Below are 19,592 nucleotides of genomic sequence, written 5' to 3'. Positions count from 1 at the left end.
CTTGACCAGACTACGATCAGTCCTACAGTAGTAGGGCAATGGAAATTTAAGGTTTATTTTTTCACTTTTTGGGCACCCTGTAACTACGAAACTGCACTTCCGACCACAGGTCTATATGATTTTTAAAAATTATTTTGATGTGAGAATCTATTCCTAAAATATTGTGAAAAAATTTTTGTAACAGCCTATAATGCAAGTAGAGATTAGCAGCAATTTTTTTGTAACACCCTATAATGCAAGTAGAGATTAGCAGCAAAATTTTGTAACGCCCTATAATGCAAGTAGAGATTAGCAGCAAATGTTTGTAACAGCCTATAATGCAAGTAGAGATTAGCAACAAATTTTTGTAACAGCCTATAATGCAAGTAGAGATTAGCAGCAAATTTTTGTAACACCCTATAATGCAAGTAGAGATTAGCAGCAAATTTTTGTAACAGCCTATAATGCAAGTAGAGATTAGCAGCAAATTTTTGTAACACCCTATAATGCAAGTAGAGATTAGCAACAAATTTTTGTAACACCCTATAATGCAAGTAGAGATTAGCAGCAAATTTTTGTAACAGCCTATAATGCAAGTAGAGATTAGCAGCAAATTTTTGTAACACCCTATAATGCAAGTAGAGATTAGCAACAAATTTTTGTAACAGCCTATAATGCAAGTAGAGATTAGCAGCAAATTTTTGTAACAGCCTATAATGCAAGTAGAGATTAGCAGCAAATTTTTGTAACAGCCTATAATGCAAGTAGAGATTAGCAGCAAATTTTTGTAACAGCCTATAATGCAAGTAGAGATTAGCAGCAAATTTTTGTAACAGCCTATAATGCAAGTAGAGATTAGCAGCAAATTTTTGTAACAGCCTATAATGCAAGTAGAGATTAGCAGCAAATTTTTGTAACAGCCTATAATGGAAGTAGAGATTAGCAGCAAATTTTTGTAACAGCCTATAATGGAAGTAGAGATTAGCAGCAAATTTTTGTAACAGCCTATAATGCAAGTAGAGATTAGCAGCAAATTTTTGTAACAGCCTATAATGCAAGTAGAGATTAGCAGCAAATTTTTGTAACACTCTATAATGCAAGTAGAGATTATTAGCAGCAAATTTTGGTAACAGCCTATAATGCAAGTAGAGATTAGCAGCAAATTTTTGTAACACCCTATAATGCAAGTAGAGATTAGCAGCAAATTCAACATGAAGAGCAAGAAGATGGAGGTGAAAACAAGGAAAGATCTAAATTTCAAAATAACTCAAGCGAAGACGACATTTGAAAAAAAAATTACTTTTTTGATCAGAAATATTGGCATAGAACTGAAGGAAAGGCGAATGATAGCGTATGTATGGATTAGTTGGTGGAAGTTTGGTGTCCTTTTTAAGCACCAACGCCATATGAGATGTAGACCTATAGTTTAATGTGGAATTTCCGTAATGTTTTCAAAATCCTACGCAGGACTCCTCGTACTCAAGACGTGCGGGCAGTTACTAGACTAGCTTTCAGATATATATATATATATATATATATATATATATATATATATATATATATATATATATATAGAGAGAGAGAGAGAGAGAGAGAGAGAGATTTATACAGGGTACCCCAAAAGTAGGTATACAGTCCCGTACTGATCTGCTCACTGTACTTCATATCATTTCTTACTATTATCAAACAGGTAGACCGAGCTTCTTTATTATTTATTCTTAATGTCTTTTCACTTATGCCTTAAGCTCGGAACAGCAGAATCAAATATATCCATAACCTAGAATGTTATACCTGATCAATGCAGGCTTGTATACCTACTTTTGGGCCACCCTGTATATATATACAGTATATATATATATATATGTTTATTTGTTTATATGTTTATCCGGTATACAAATCCGCATAGTTGGCTTTTCATTTTTCTAAGTAACTATATCAAAGGGACTGTAGTTTTGGAGAGATGGTAGGTTGTTTAGAATTTTTGATGCGTATTCTAAGGGGAAGAAGGGGATTCAGTGTAGAAAACTGGTTTTAAAAATTATGCAAAAATAAAATAAAAAATAAGAGTATTCGCGAACTTCTCTGTAAGAAAGATAAAAACCCGGTGTTTTAAGTAATGTTAAAAACCAAGCGGATATGATATATTACTTACAATTAAAAAAAAACTACAGGGGTAGAGCACCCCCCAGGGAAAGGGAGGGACGACGTATACATACTCGATAACGGAAAACATTATTGTTGAATCCATAGTTTTCGGGTTCGCTGATATGAACAGTGACATTCTCGATCCCGTTTAAGTCCATGGAGGAAGAAAAAGGTCCGAAATGACCGAGATTAGTACCGAATACGGTTTCGGGGTCGCTAAGCTTATTGGTGCTTGCCTGATAATTGACAGTGACATTACCGATTTTTATTTACTTTAATTAATTCTTTATTTTCAAATATTGTCCATAATTATTATCCCTTTTAGGATTTTTGGTAACTTTTGTTACTATTGCGTAGTATCGACTTTGACCGGTTATTTACGTTCTATAGGTATTTAAGCATGTCTTTTTTATTGGTCAAGCCAAGGATGGACCAAACAGCACCTCAGATGCATATGTTCAACTTAGTGGCGCCAAGTGGGGGCGAAGGAGCGTGACTTTTCTTTAATTTTCCCCAAGGCAAATTTCAAAACTTTTTCACGCCATTATTTTCCACAATATCAGATTGAAACTGTGCATACTGATTGTGTGTACTTTCGGGTATTTCTCAATTTAGTCTGAAATCCCTACGTGAAATCCAGGCCGGGATGAGGGGCGCAGGTGTTCCAAGAGGGTGATTTTTTCAGAAAAAAGTCCTGTTTTTTCCGGTTCAGGAATATGATACGAACATATGAGTGATATCGTTGAAACGGGATTCTTATACTAAAGAAAATAACGTTTGAACCATGACTCTAGGCCAAATAGTAATGACGCAGTAAATTTTTATAATATGTATATGTATGTATGTATGTCTAGAGAGGGCCTAAATTCAGACTTTCAACAATTTTTTCCGCCCTTTGTTTTCAATATACAAGATTGAAATTTTGCACACTCCTAAATCCCTACGTGAAAGCAGGCCTGGGCCAGAGGGATAAAAAAAATTCGATTTTTTTCGAAAAATCTGCTGCTTTTTTTATTTTACTATTTCTGCTGTATGATACGGACAACCGAGTGACATTATTTGAAAGTATCATCTATCCTAAAGCAGACGAGGTATGAACCATGATCCTACGATAAATAGTAGGGAAGTAGTATCTGTTTGAGTTAAAGTCTAAAATTTTCCTCAAAAAGTGGAAATCCTAAAAGGGTTAAATATTGCCCATAATTATTCTTCTTCCAGGGCGAAATAGAACATTTCAGCTAGTAAATAAATAAAACTATTTCCTGGGGCCTATTTCTCAAAGCAATAAGTCTCGTAATATGGTTTCCCCCCTATAAACCATCATGAAGTAATAATACTAGAATAGTGATACAGTCAATCCTAGTACTTAAGCTGGGTACCTTTAATTTCTCATGAGTTTATGGCATATACCAGTGGTTCCTATTCGGTGCATCGCGACCCACTGATGTGTTGCTCAGTTCCACATGATGTGTCATGAAATTTTAGGATTTAGAGGAGATAATGCATTTAATAATAAGTTAAAAATCGATTTTGAGATAGATTGTATCAGCCATCGCTACCAGCATCAACAATAGAATTCAGTTTTTCCATAGAGCCACAATCTTATAGAAACCTATTTTCCTTGACCCACGCTATGTCTGGCAGAGAGTTTAGCTCAAGGATGTTATAAAATAGAGGATCTGCCCACATGTATCTTCACCCTATTGCCTCAATGAAGCCAGAAAACAACCGAGCATCGGCACAACAACCGAATCTGATTAGCTACTTTCGTTTCCGCCATGGCTCAAAACATTGCGATCTTATTGGCGCGGAGCGAGCAAAGAAGGTGTGACGAAACTGTGACGTATGGCTTCACGATTTTGTTGCATGGGCAGATCCTCTATTTTATGACATCCTTGGTTTAGCTGCAGTGTTATGGGTTGCTGGCTCGATTGCAACTTTATGTGAGTTTATGAAGATAGAATCGTACCCGTAGATTTTCTCAGGGTTGACCCACTTTCATTAATAATTCCTTTCCATAAGTCTAATCCTCATGTGTGTTTTACGTTAAAATAAAGATTTTATATTTATTTTATGTAACTGAAATTACAGAAGCATCAATGAGGTATGTATACAGGGTATTACAAAAAAATGTCATAATGTTTTGGGAATAAATCCTTCACATGAAAATAAGAAGAAAAGTCTATGTGTACTTGTGGTCGGAAGTGCATAGTTTCTTAATTATAGGGTACCGATAACGATAAAAAAAAAGAACTTTAAAGGTCCATAGTTCCACTATTATAGGACCGACCGTAGTCGGCTCAAGACGTCACGGAGGAACTAGTATGTGAACTATCCAAATATCCATCTTTCAGAAGGTCCGGTACTTGTACAATCAGTTTTAGAGAGGCTGTTTGGAAGTACTTGATCACTCCCCACTTACCTCTCTTAAAAATTGGTGCGCAAGTACTGGAACATTCTTAAACATGGATATTTGGATAGTTCACATACCAATTCCTGGTTGATGTCTTGACCCGACTACGATCGGTCCCATAGTAGTTGAGCTATAAAGTTTTAAACTTCACTTATTACACGTCTTCGGGACCCTACAACTCCGAAACTATCCACTTTTGAGCACAAGTCCATATGAACTTTTTTTCTTATTATGATGTGAGGAATCTTTTGTGCCATATTTTTGTAACACCCTGTATATTCAGAATACAAAGTATAGTCTTTTTTAGACCGTGAAGTGCTCTGGCATACTAAATGAAGCTAGTATTTCTCTGGGTTTTGGGGGTATTTTTTAGACTTTCAGTCAAGCAGCTACTGCATCGTCACTATTTATCCTAGGATCATAGTTCATACCTCATTCTCTTCAGAATGGAACTGGCTTTCAAATGGTACCCCTTGCATGCTCATACCCTATATCAGGAGAGGGAAAAGTGATGTCAAAGGGAAAATTTCGAGGGATTTTTTTTTAACATTTTGGGCCCCTCTGGAACGGCTCTGTGTGAACGTAGAGACCTCAAAAAAATCTGATAAATAGTACTTGGTATTCTGAATGTGTGTGCCATATTTCAAGTATCTATCTTGAATACTAAGGACGCTAGAAATTTTATCAAGAATCCCCACAATGCCCCAAATTACCTTAAAACACCATGATCTCAGGTAAAAAATTTCCTGAGACACCTCTATTTACCCTAGGACTATAATCCGCCAATAATTCTCTGCAGAATAGAACTGTCTTTCAGGCGGTACCATTCACGTGTCTCCATCATGTATCTAAGGCGGGAAAATCCCGAAAAAAGGATTTTTGTGGGCAAAAATATCCCTTTTTCAACTTTTTGCCCCTCTGGTTCCCCCCTGTTTTAACGCCGAAATCTGAAAAAAAAAAAGTCTGGTAAATACTACTCGGTGGACTGAATGCTTGTGCAAAATTTCAATCTTCTACGTGCAAAAATAAGCCCGCCAAAAAATAATGAACATAGACCCGCCAAAATATAATAAAAGAAAATATATATTATAGAGTTATGGCGTCATCACCTCCTATGTCTCGACGCAGGAAGGTGTGAAACCATACGTAAGGTCTTCTACAATGCCTCTGGACTTGAAAAACAAACAAACAAACAAAAAAAAAAACCGGAGGAAAAAGCTCAAATAGGAGAGTTATAACGCAATGTACCATGAAACACCCGTATGGTACAAATTGTACCATGGGATCCCCAAAGGGTTATGATGCGAGGAATCTGTTCTCAAAATACTGTGACATATTTTCGTTAACACCCTGTATATTCAGAATACAAAGTGTAGTCTTTTTTCTAGGCCGTGAAGTGCTCTGGCATACCAAATGGAGCTAGTATTTCTCTTCTTTCTTGAAAGTACGTATGACAAAAGAAAGAAAAATATAAAAGGAAAGATACGGCGTATATAAGTACAAAGGGTAAAAAAAAAAAACTCATAATGAAAATAAAAACGAAGACCAATTATAGTAACCGAAACGACCTTACGACCTTGTTAAGGTCATTTCTTATGAGTTTGGCCCTTTTAAGAGTACTTTTTGCTTCTTTTTTCTATCGATTTGTTTTTTCTCTCTTTTATTCTATTTTTTTTTGAAACTCTGAAATCCACTTTCAAGTTTTGCACACACAACACATGAAATATATATATTCCTTTCCCGTGAAATTAGTGGATTTATCTGAGAAAAGCAAAATAGAAAAAGATCAACAGTTTTTGCTAACATCGCAATCCAGTTGAGAAAACCGCACATTTTTTTTTTTTTGTACTTTTATTTTTCATCTTTTTCACTCGATACAAGATCGACTGAAAAAGTAAAACTTCTCAAAAACAAAACTAAACCGGAATGGTCGTCACTAGAGGGAACTAGCATCGCTCTGTCTCACTTCTTACAACTCTCTCTGGTTCCCAGTTTTCTTGCCTTTAAGCGCTCATTCCACGCTTCGCCACTAATAGCAGAATTCTTTGCCTCTTTTTTTTTTTTATTTTGTATTATTATTATAAACTCTCAAGTATAAGGGAGTTGAAAGGCTCAAACTAAAACAGCTTAATTATGCATAAACTTCAGTAACTGCATTGTTTTCAGAGAAGGATATTTTCCATGCTGGACGTTATGTGCAGAAAAACGAACACAATACACGCTTTGTGGTTATCCATCCCGCTCGCCGCCTGCCCCGTTTTGAAGTCCAAACTCTAAATGAGCAAAGGAATGTAACTAAAGAAGCTCTTTTACTACATAAGCGAGTTGAAATACCAATAAAATCTAAATGGTGAAACATTTGCCCTGAGCTGTGTAATCTGAGCGTACTTTTTTTTTCGTAGAACAATCCACAACATATGAAAAAGTATACAAAAGTTTTTTTTTTTTCATCTCTTAACTTGTCCGTGTATAGTTGAACCGTCTCTACAGTAATAGAGTGACTTTTTTCACGTTGTGTACTACTTCTCAATATTGTGGATGGCCTGGAAGAATTTTAAATATTACTTAAAAGTAGTGACTTCAGTTGGTAGGCCGGGTAGACACGGACCTACCCCAAAATTTTGAAAAAAAAAATATATATATATAAACGCTAAAAGATACAGTAAATAGTACATATATTTTCTCCTATTTATATTAATCTTAGAAATTATGTAACACATAGCATCGACCACTACTGTAAAAGTAATTTCCTACTGTCATTAATTAATCAAATGTGTATATGTACCCATTAGCGAGTAAGCAAGCCACTCCTGTTACCTGTGAGGGTGATTCAAATGAAAACCTTAAAATGGCTGTAAATATTATACTATAACAATTAAGAAAACCACACCTATCATTTTTAATATAGTCTCCCTGACGTTCACCGTGGCTAAGCGGTTAGCGTACGCGCCTTTGGCGTGGGAGGTCCGGGTTCGATTCTCGGCGGGAGCTCATGTTGTGTGGATTCCACGTTAATCAGTAGGTCCACGTCTCATATAGCCTCGCTGCTGAAAAGGGACGTTAAACTCAAAATCAACTCAACTCAACTCTCCCTGATGTTCAATGCAAGTATTCCAACGCTTCGGATGTTTATGGATACCAAGTCGAAAAAAGTCTTTTGGTCTTGACTGTAGCCAACACTGCGGTTTTCACTCCTTCATCACTTCTGAAATGCTTGTTTCCCAACGCTTCTTTGAGCGGCCCAAACTTACGAAAGTCACTAGGGGCGAGGCCTGGTGAATAAGATGGGTGTGGGAGACATTCAAATTTCAAATGCTGGATAGTCTCAACTGTCAAACGAGAAGTTTGCGGTCGAGTGTTGTCGTGCTGTAACAATGCACCTGAAGTCCTCGTCGTTTATTCCGAATTGTCGGGCGAAGTTAGTTTGTGAGCAATATGAATAAGAAGTACTGATTACTGTTGTCAGCTCTCCATGTAATGTTCCAAAATGACTTCCTTTCAAGGTTGGAAGAGTTTTCTTTTCCCTTAAAAAAAAGAAGAAGAACAAAACGTGTCTTTAAAACATGAAAAAGGTGTTCAAAATGTTTTAAACATTTTGAACAGTTTAAATCATGATTTTAACCATATTTCAAAATCGTGTAATAACGTATTTATTAAGATTTTTTTGCTCTTGTAACTGATTTTTTCATGTGTTTTATTCTCGTTAAAACTACTCAGTGTTGGGCGCAGAATATTTCATTATAGAATAGTAATTCTCAACTTATTTTATATCACCACCCCCTTTTATTACTCCCTCTTGCTAGTGACTCTAGTAAGTATATTCTTGGTTGCAGTAAACTTCTTAGGTAGATTTTAAAATCTACTATAGAGATTTCACACAATCTATCAATATACATGGCTAAACAAAAGTCCTCACCATCCTTGTGTGTTGAGAATGGATTGAGGGAGAATGATGAAACTTGCAAGTGGTTTGACAAATCAGATTGTGCTATCAAGCATTATGGCGCAAATCTTTGATTGGTATTCGAAATTTCAAATGCAAAGTGAATCATGTTACATGTTTTAAGGCTAGAATTTCATCAGAAATACGGTTGTGTGGTTATTTTAGCCCTAAGACAGGTCGTTTCGGAGTTACTACTTCTAAAAGTTTCCTAATTATGCCCTTAGGGGCTAAGTTCGCGTTTCGTGGAGGCGGGTGAGATTTAGTTGCAAAATTTGATTACTATTTCAGAACACTGATGCTGATAAAATTACTTTAAAATAATAAATGTATATTATTATTATTATTATTATTATTATTATTATTATTATTATTATTATTATTATTATTATTATTATTATTATTATTATTATTATTATTATTATTTTCCATGTTTTATACTATACTATACTATGTTCTAAATCTTTGATATTACGACTTGATTCCCTTGTACACAGAATGCTCTATGTGTATGTAAAATAGTATACGGTTAAGGAGCAGATTATAAGTATTATTTTCTTAACGGTATTGGTAGCATCATAATAGTGCTACCAATGGTACACATACTGTACTCTGATAAATTAATAAAAAATACGATATAAGAAAACAAGTTATAATGTCACGTGTACGCCAGGTGAAAAAAAATGGTTTGAATGGAGGGATATTTAACCAGTTAATGTTCAAACCGGAAGTGGTAGTAGATTCCTATCAGTTCCGGTTTTAGTAAACAGTTGAAAGTTAAGACAGAATATATTTTTCGGACGCTTAATTGATTGTAGAAAACTGTTTTTATCGGTTACCGATTTACTTCATAGCAACCAACGTTGTAACCGGAAGTAATTGACTCCTGCCACTTACGATTTTGAAAGAGTTGAGTTGATTTTGATGTAACATCCCGTTCAGGCTATATGAGACGTGGACCTACTGATTAACGTGGAATCCGAACCACGTGAGCTCCCGCCGGGAATCGAACCCGGGCCTCCCACGCCAAAAGCGCGTACGCTAACCGCTTAACCACGGAGGAGCTGACGATTTTGATAGAGTGATTGGATTGGAGACTGAATATATTTCTGGAATATTTAATTAGTCACAGGAAATTGCTTCTTGCTAACTATTGCGTTTTTTTCCTACAAGGCGATCTACAAGGGCGCCGATCCTGGGGAGGCCAAGGGGGCCCGGGCCCACCAAAACTAATATGGGCCAACTATTATATTTATGAATATTTGGCATAATTTGAGTGCAATTTGTTTTAAAATCTTCATATATATATACCTTCTGCATCTGAATTCTCCCCCCCCCCAAATTTACAGAGAAATCGGCGCCCTTGGCGATGTATGTTAAAACACAGAAGTGGTTGATTTTTGCAGCTTTCATTTGGATTGAGGGTTAAGAGACAGGATGTTATTTATTCTTAGAATGCTTAATAAATTCCAAGAAAAACTCTTTCTGCTGTCTCTTATTGCTATTCCTTTATATACCGGGTGTCCGAAAGAGAATGCACTCTTTTCAAAAAAAAAAATAAATAAATAAAATAAAAAATAATAATAAATTCGGGTCCCCTGCTGTGATATTCTTCCCTTCTTGTTCACCTCAACCATAGGTTGGTGGGCAACATCAAAATATTTCTTTCCATGTTGTTTTCTAGGGACTGAGTAAAGTGGTGGTGTCCCAGGTCCTTCCACCTCGCAGTAAAACAGCCATAGAGGACATCCTGTCCCTGCCTGTTTTTGCCCATATCTGAGCCTTGCCCGATGCCTATCATCTTCAGCCTCAATGTGGTAATGGTAGAGCTGCTGCCCACTATCATAATATCTTTCTTCGTCAGACTCCTTCCCCTAAAGATCTGTTCGGCATGAGAAGCCCTCTGATAGCAAAGCTATCTCCGGCATAGCACTTGGGGACCATTAGAATACGCAAGTCCCCCCTCCCCATCGCGGCAAGGTGAAGATATTGAGAGAGACTGTGATATTAGAATACTTTATATAACAAAAAAGGCAATATATATCACAGAAGGTAATATATATATATATATATATATATATATATATATATATATATATATATATATATATATATATAAATATATATATATATATATATAATATTTACCTATATTACCTTCCGTGACTCAATTGTTAGTCCATTTCCTCCAATACAGGAATCTACAATTCTTTCTGCAAAGAAGAATGGCCCATAAAGCTTCATTCTGTACAGGGCAGCAAAGACGTTCAAATTTGGAGAGTCTCTGATATGCTCAATGATTCGCCGAAGGTGTTCTGAATCCCAGATTAGAACATTATGCCTGTTGACTTTGGAGTTGATATGGAAGGTCGCCTCATTATTGAAGACTACCCTCTCTCTAAAATCATCATTTTCCAGGAATTGCAATATGTCTACACTGAAGAAAGTGCAAAGTTTTTTTTTTTTTTTTTTTTTTTTTGTTATTTTCAGTGTGTGCTTGCACAAGTTGCAGCTTGTAAGCCTTAAATTTCAAACCCTTACGAAGAACATCCCAGACTGTGGAGCGTGGTGATGCTAACTGACGGTCCGCTTTCCAAATATTTAATTAGTCACAGGACATTGCTTCTTGCTAACTATTACGTTCTTTTCTATAAGGATCTACAAGGGCGCCGATCCTGGGGAGGCCAAGGGAGCCCGGGACCATCAAAACTCATGTGGGCTATCTATTATATTTATGAATATACAATATTTGGCATAATTTGAGTGCAATTTATCTTAAAATCTTCATATATATATATATATACCTTCTACATCTGAGTGCCCCCGCCTGAATACATCTGAATCTGGGCTTCGTGGGGCTACGTTCGAAGGATTACAGAACTGGGTTTTCAAAGGATACATAAAAAACTTGTATTTTTATATTTAAATTCTTGAATATCACTACATAATACTCTAAACACTTTAAATTATATGCACCACCTGACCCACCTCTATTCGGCAAATTTACTTTAAAAAAAAATAACTGCAGTTTCATTCTCATCCGAAGATAGGCGGGTCGCAGAAGGTAACGCCTTCTCTAGGACCATGAGCATCAATTTACTTGTACGTGTATTTGAGAATGGGTATCAGAATTTTATTTATGCATACATAAGAAGGTCTTTAGCGTGGCACGTAATGTAAATAATGAAGTAAAGAGTAGGTAACAGAATGCAAGGACGTTGGTTGCGACGTGGGTGTTAATCTGTTCTGGGGCTACTCAGAGCGGGTTTAGACTAGGGATGTCCACAAAGTTCCGGTTCCGGCGGAACCGGTTTTCAGAATCGGTTCTGGAAGTGGTACCGGACTTGGATCCGAAAACCCGGTTCCAGAACCGGATCTTGGGAACCGGTTCCAGACCTGGATCCAAAAAAAAACGATTCCGGAACCGGATCTTCTAGAACCGGATCCGTTCAGACCCGAAAACCGGTTCTGGCCATCCCTAGTTTAGACACTTGAAGCCCTACTAATTAATGACAAAGGCTGCATTGATGAAGTTACGGGATGGCAGCAATAAAAGCAACGTCGGGGGTTATAGTGAACAGCGGTCTGATGATGTTAGTGGATAGCAAGAAGATGATCTATTGGTGAATAAGCATAACATGGTAAAGCAGATGTCAGGTCTAAGAGCTCATGAAGAATCGGATGAGCATCTGTTATGTGGCGTTCAATGTAGCGAGAGTGGACTGTACAGATGACGTAAGAGTGTTTGTAATGTTGTGAGACGGTAGATCTCGGGCGTCGGAGTGGGTGACGGCAATCAATAAGCAAGGCGTAAGACATGACGTTCGAGGACCTGCAGTTTGTCATAAAACTTTTTGTGAAGTTGATAACCAGGAGACATGTCCACGCGTAGGAGCAGGATGAACAAAAACTTTATACGTATAAAAGATGAGAGTCTTCATCCCGGCGAAATTAAAATACCGCTAATTTTACAGTAATTATGTGATATCTTCAAATAGATAAAAGATAATCGAAATGTGGAACAAGAGCGCCCTAGACAATATTATTTTACATGAGAAACCGTTATCACGACTCACTTATCTGCTTTTGATTTCGAGCCATTTTGAAAATCGGCATTTATTTTCGCGTTTCTAAACAGCTGAAAACGGAAAGACACTAGGTGACTTGTGATAACAGTACCTCTCGCAAAATAATATTGTCTAGGGCGCTCTTGTTCCATATTTCAATTATCTTTTTATCTATTTGAAGATATCACATAATTACTGTAAAATTAGCAATATTTTAATTTCGCCGGGATGAAGACTCTTAAGACCCCAATTAATGCTTTTCAAACTGCGTAACAAGTTGATCCGACGGTGAATATTAGCTTGTAAATTCGAAAGGCGTTCGTTCCAAGAGAGATGTATGTCGAAAGTGATACCAAGATACTTCATACCATTTTGTAAGATTACTGGTGAGCCTAGATGTAAGATGTAAACGTTCCGGGTTTCGTGTTAACCAGTATTTGTTTCTTGTAGATATAAATAACGTCATTTATGTTTTATATTGATATAATGTAACTCCATTTGAGACACCAACTGACACTAAAGATAGTTATGTGGAAAGTTTAATTTGCAAACTTAATTCCTAGTACGGTTAGACAGCCTTCGCTGAAGCGTCTACATATGAGAATATATATTTTCAACATCAATGGTATTTAAAAGTAATTTTATGTAGTTAAAATTTTAAAAGCTAAATTTAATTTAGGTTTAGTCTTAAGAGATTTCTCTTATATTTTTCTTCATTAATTTAATTAAATTTTTTTTAGTTCTAGTGATAAAACTCACTGAAGGAACTCATGATTTAATACCTACTTACCCTGACATCTGTGTTCACTTTAGAAAACAAAATATTCTTAATATTTAAAAGGAAACAAATATATTACTGTATATTCTGAAATTTAGATAACGGGAAGTTCAATTCTGAAACTTATCTCCCTAAATCTAACTTCGGAGGTGCAGAAAACTTAACTGTGCCTTCATCGCTTATCTAGTGGTGTGACTAGCGTGCGAGCTTGGTTCGAATCCCGATGAGACAGTTTTGAAATTTGAAAGCACTACGTGTTTCGAATTAGACAGTAAAGTATAGGTTCAGGCAGGCCCGTATCCAAGAGGGGGGGGGGAGTATAGGGGGCCTGACTCATCCTAAATTTTTACTGCCCCCTAAAATTTTCAAAGTAGGCTTGCAAATGAACTAAAAAAAAAAAATGAACTTGGATCGGTACCCCCAAACTTCTACTGGCCTCCCTTACATTTTTGGGCTGATTACGGGCCTGAGTCCAGGGCTCATTTTGATTTGGTTTTGAAAAAGGACCAAACGTCAACAGATAAGATTTTTGTACTACCGAATTATGGTGAAAGCCCTAATAAATAGATAAATAGGGCCTAGATATGCTACTTCTCGATTAGTGGTGTATACACATGAACAAATGATACAGTGCGGCGACTTACTTCCGGAAATTTGTCGAACCTATGTGATATTAATGCAGCGTTAAAGTTCTGAAGCAATAAAAATTACATGGTGCTAAGTCAGAGGAATAAGGCAGGTGGCCCAATTTCGAAATAAATTTCGAGGTCAGGAGCTCGCGAGCACTTGCCTCTCTTCCAATTTTCTATATCTTATTTTCTACAAGCAGCATAACTCATTGGCGTGTTGTTGCCTGTAAAGACTTGGACTACCGAATGTTTGAACATACAATGGCGGCCCTTGAGGGAAGTCGCGTTGATAAAAAAAATAAATGTTATCGCTTCGAGGTAACAGAAGAAATTTCTTTCATTAGGGTGATAAAAATGAAATTTTAACCTATGTGTCTTCATACAAAAGCCGCCACTATGTTCATACAAAAACCGCCACTACGTTCATACAAAAGCCGCCAGTACGTTCATATACGAATAGTTGTGTAGCACAATTCCTTAGTACTGTGCTTGCACATCTCGTTTCTGTCATAATTATAAAGAGCCGATTCCTTTCGATTAAATTAACGATTTGTTAAACATCCAATGAATTAATGAGCCAAGAGTTTTATGGAAGAACGTTAACAAGTTTACAAACTCAATATCTATTTTTTTAAAATTAACATGTGAAGGCATTGTATCTCAGTGGTAGAATGCTTAACTCTGACGTGAGGTGTTTCTGAAAATGAAATGAAATCTTTAAGTTTTACGTCCCATGGTTATACCGGCTAGGCTAAAGGAGACGGTAATGATGAGAAAGGAAGGAAATGGTGGAATGAAGAAAGTGGGAGAAAACGGGAGAACCTCGAGAAAACCCACGCATACAGTGTTTGTCCATCACAAGGTTCATTTGGCGCGAGCGAGGATCGAAAAAGGATTGGATTGGATTGAGTGGATTTTGAGTTTAACGTCCTTTCAGCAGCGAGGCTATATGAGACGGTACATACCGTACTGATTAACGGGGAATCCGAACCACATGAGCTCCCGCCGGGAATCGAACCCGGGCCTACCACGCCAAAGACGCGTATGCTAATCGCTTAGCCACGAAAGAGCTCTGGATTGGATTGAATCACGTGTAATGATCTTTCTCTTCATCATGGATTTGTATATCGAAGTGCCGAACCTTGGTTGGTCGGTCTAGCTAAATGGCAGTCGGTGATTGGTTGGTGTTTCAGAATATTGCAATGTGTGGTAGAGAAGCTGAACACTGGGTTTTCCCTCACCTTTTCATTATAAAAGTCTCTATTCAATTTTTGTACTCTAAGATTGTGGTTGTTGGTTAGGAATTTCCTGCCTAGTGCAGCGTGGAGAGTGGTAAGGAACCTCTTGCCCTATTCATCGCAGAAGTTAAGTTATCGAGTGTCTCTAGCCTAGAGCAGCTTGAAGAGAAAGGTACATAGTGATCAACTGAAGATTGATGTCTTCTAAATCCGTATTTAATGTTTTATAGCCAAGTTTGGAGGCGGAGCCTGTAGAGAGGATGTAGGAATACTCTTCGTGACTCTTCATGTCTTCTCGTATTTCCTCGGAGACGGCATCCGTCAGCTGCTTCGTGATCCTTATCCTGAAACGCGTCGGTTGTTTGTAAGTATGAGGTGATATTGCAATATGTTTTTTTCCCACATTGTCACCTATCCCAATGTGGACGAAGCAGAACACTGCTTGACATTTGAAATTATTTGTATGATTTACATGTTGAAAATGTCAATAACAATTTCCATTTGGGAAGTCGAATCATTTTAAAACAAATATTGTGATCTTGAAAATGATTCACTCGGATGAAAGTTTTAGAGATATATATTGGTTAAAGATTAACCTCTTTCAACCAATCAGAGAGCTCTAATCAAGTAAAATGCAAATCTCATAATACGATTAAGGAACTGGAAATTAATTTTTCATAGCTATCTAGCCTCTCTAATTCTATTTTCCTTCTTTGAAAAAAAAAGAGAAAAATAAATCAAATACAATACTCTACAACAGGTAAATTTATGACTAATGGAATCCATTAGAAATGAATTAAGAGGATTCCATTAGCTTGTTTGTTGGTGAATTACGTAGCAAATGTACATATTTGCGAAACACATAATTCTCATAGACGATTTCATTTTTCAAATCTGGCATTATATTTTTTTTAATGCTTTGAAAAAATAAATCATTTAAAAACAGTTGTAATTATCTGACTTAGTGCTCTCATGAATTATTCGTTTCATTGCAACATATATATATATATATATACAGAGAAAGAGAGTAAGATAGGAAATATTCCCTAAAAATGAATCAAACCATGCGTTTTTTTCATACATTATTCGCTTTCTGATCCTCCTTTGTTCTCCGTTACACAAAGCAGACGATCTGATTGGAGCAGCTAATTGGCCAATCGACGATTTAATTGCAAACGTGCCCTATTTATAGTGGAGTTGTTCCGTGCTACATTAACCCATTCTTTTACCTTCTCTCTTCCTCCGTGCGCTCATGTACTTCCACCGACGATAAATGCACTTCTAGAGCTGATGGGACGCTCCGGGATTGATGTTTCTAATCTTATTAGTATTCGGGTCATTAGTTCGAAACTCCCTCCTCCTTTTTGCCTCCCAAAATTCAAACATAGGGGTGTCCAAACATTGCTGTTTGTCATTTGACGAAAACATTTCAAAAAAAGGAGTACTTTTTCCATATTGATTCTCCATTTTTTTCGCTCAATGTAGTTTTTCCTAACTGGTCATTTATTCCCCTATCTCCCTCTATGTTTGTTGTCGTTAATTGACTGTACTTACTGATATACAGACTCCCTTTAGCCCCACGCCACCCCACCATCCTATCTCCTCTACCACTCACAGACGACGAGACAAATACACACATGGATTGCCAACGTTGTTTCCTGTGGACTTTTAATTCCGGAACTCTGTATCACAATTCATAAAACTAAATTAACGTGGTTATTAAAAGAATCTGATTACACATTTAATGACCAATAAATAAGACATGGGGTGTATATGTACTTTTTTTTAAATAAATTACCAGCCTAATTAATTTAGTGACAATATAAAGTTTATGACACTAAAATAATTGTTGATCGGTGGTGCGGACTGTCCTAAACTGAATTATATTTCTAATTTTAACTGTTTTTATTAATTCAAGACAGAAAAAATGTATTGTTTAAAATAATTCAAATGAAGTCCACTTTTCTTATATTTTCTGAGGTAAATTTCCTGTCGACGTTCCCTTGTTTGTAAATTTTTGTTTTTCTAACATACAAAGTTATTTCCAAAAGTTGCCAGTTGACACTAAAATATCGCGTCACTAGTAACACGCCATTCATGACATGTAGTGTCGTCTATGGAAGAAATGACGTATCAGTTTCAACTGTCTAGCTGCGTGAGTTTGTTGGAGGGGGTCTAGCTAAGTTTTGAGTGACAAAATTATTTAAGCTATTTTTATATATATTTCTGAAATTTTATATATATTTCTGAAGGTGCCGGGTCCGAGCTATACACTGCATGCATTAAAACTTCTCTCGATTTCTAACGGATCGTTAAGATCGCATATAGTCTGACGTTGTCCGCGTGGTATAACACTCTTTCTGTTGACCAGTTTCTTCTGTTTGTCTTGAATTGCTGGATGCATTCTCGCTAATTCGGCATTACAGATCGGAGTATGTCTGGCGACAAGAAAATCTGTTGCACGATTCCTGTTGAGTCTCACCAAACGCACAACGTACCCTTCCTGTGCGTCAGTACGAGTTTTTCCACAGGCTACGGATCTTCTTGCTTCATATCCACTTTTTTCTTTTCTTTCTTTTTTTTTTCAGATTGTTGTCGTAGATTATCCACTCTTAATTCTTTGTAATTAACCGTTCCAGAACTGGTTCGACTTCGCTGCGTTTCAGTATAAATTTGTAGATAGAAATTCTATCGAGTAAGTTTTTTCATTGAGATCATGTGGCACAAAACTAGATCTTTTTGTTGCCAGCTTTCTTCAGACGATTTTACACTATTTGCTTATGGTTATTTAGGACAGTAGCGATGTCATGATTGCTTACATGCCAGTCGAGCACAACTTTTCCCAGAATTTAACAACTTTTGCTGTGACTGGTTACCCTCTGCAAGAGGCATTTTCGATACATAAATTTACAAAACGAAAGCGACTGAATCATCGTCTTGCTGTTGAATTTGATAATGTATCCTGCCTATAAACACCACATTTTTTTTTCACGGTGTTGCAAGGCATTTGCACGTTATCGAAATGAAATTATAAAATGCAGCACAGTTTTGCAGAAAGTTCACTTATTCGCGCCGCAATACCTTACGTAAGAATTTCAATTTTTTTACACATTTACTAGCTTCAAGTGTCAGCTATCTACCGACGTTACGCCTGATGCGCTGTAATACATATACTCTGCGATTAGGGACGTAACGCTATTTCGTGCGCCAACAGCTCAATATCTGTTAGACTACTTGACAAATATATCATTAACAACCCCAAAATGTGGCATAGGCTATTTATGCTTACAAAATCCACAAGGAATAATTTATTCTTGAAAAGTATGCAAGGATTCTTGAGAAGTACATGAGGGTCCTTGAGAAACTCTTGACACGTACGCAGGGTTCTTTGAGAAATTCTTGAGACTACTAAGGGGTCCTTGACAAATTCTTGAGACGTATAATCAAGGTTCTTTGAAAAATTCTTGACACATACACAGGGTTCCTTGAGGATTTCTTGAGACTACGCAGGAGTCCTTGACAAGTTCTTGAGACGTATGCGCAAGGTTCTTTTGCAAAATTCTTGACATGTACGCAGGGTTCTTTGAGAAATTCTTGAGACTACGCAGGAGTCCTTGACAAATTCTTGAGATGTATACTCAAGGATCTTTGAAAAATTCTTGACACGTACACAGGGATCTTTGACAAATTCTTGAGACACTTAATCAATTGCAGGACATCGCTTCTTGCTACCAAATATCGCTTTTTCACTATAATGATCAGGGTTAAAACCGGAAATGGTTTTGTTTCTACTAATTCCAGTTTGAAAACAATGAAATGAAATCTTTCAGTTTAACGTCCCACGATTATGTCCTTTAGACTAAGGTAGATGATGATTAAGGAAGTAAATAATGATGGAAGACTTGGTGAAAATGAGAAAGTGGGAGGAAAGTGTAATAACCCGAGAAAACCCACGGACACTATGTTGTGCACCACAAACTTACTTAGTCGGGAATCGAACCAGGGACCCCACGCACCAGAGGTGAGCGCTCTACCACTGAGCTACTGTTCCGCCCACTTCCAGTTTGAATATAGAAGTATAGCCTCCATCAAAGAATTCGATTTGTAATTTTTGACCTTCTAGACTGTAGCCAAAATTGATGGTAATCTATCACGAGTTTCTTAAGATTTAACGTCTGCCGAACGAAAGGACATACAGTTTAATGTTCCACGATTGTGCCTGTTAGGCTAAGAGAGACGCATGGTTTAGATAAGTGAATGGTAATGAAGGAATTGGTGAAATGAAAATGAGGGAGAAAACGGGAGTATCCACAGAAAACCCATGGACTTTATGTTGTCCACCACAAACTTACCTGGTGGCAGATCGAATCAGCACCCCATACACCATAGATAAGCGCTCTATC

At 36.9% G+C, this 19,592-nt stretch overlaps 1 protein-coding gene across 1 annotated transcript in view; it reads left to right on the top strand.

Annotated features, from left to right (window-relative positions):
• LOC145685721 (uncharacterized) overlaps window positions 1-19,592 on the top strand; it is a 1,054,280-nt gene that overhangs the window by 576,597 nt on the left and 458,091 nt on the right. The gene's annotated exons all lie outside the window — the stretch shown is intronic.

Source organism: Thermobia domestica, chromosome 5 (genome assembly GCF_964235325.1).
Source record: "Thermobia domestica chromosome 5, izTheDome1.hap1.1, whole genome shotgun sequence".
In the NCBI taxonomy this organism is placed as follows: domain Eukaryota; kingdom Metazoa; phylum Arthropoda; class Insecta; order Zygentoma; family Lepismatidae; genus Thermobia; species Thermobia domestica.
Note: the sequence above shows the minus strand (reverse complement) of the source record. Positions and strands in the feature narration are given on the sequence as shown.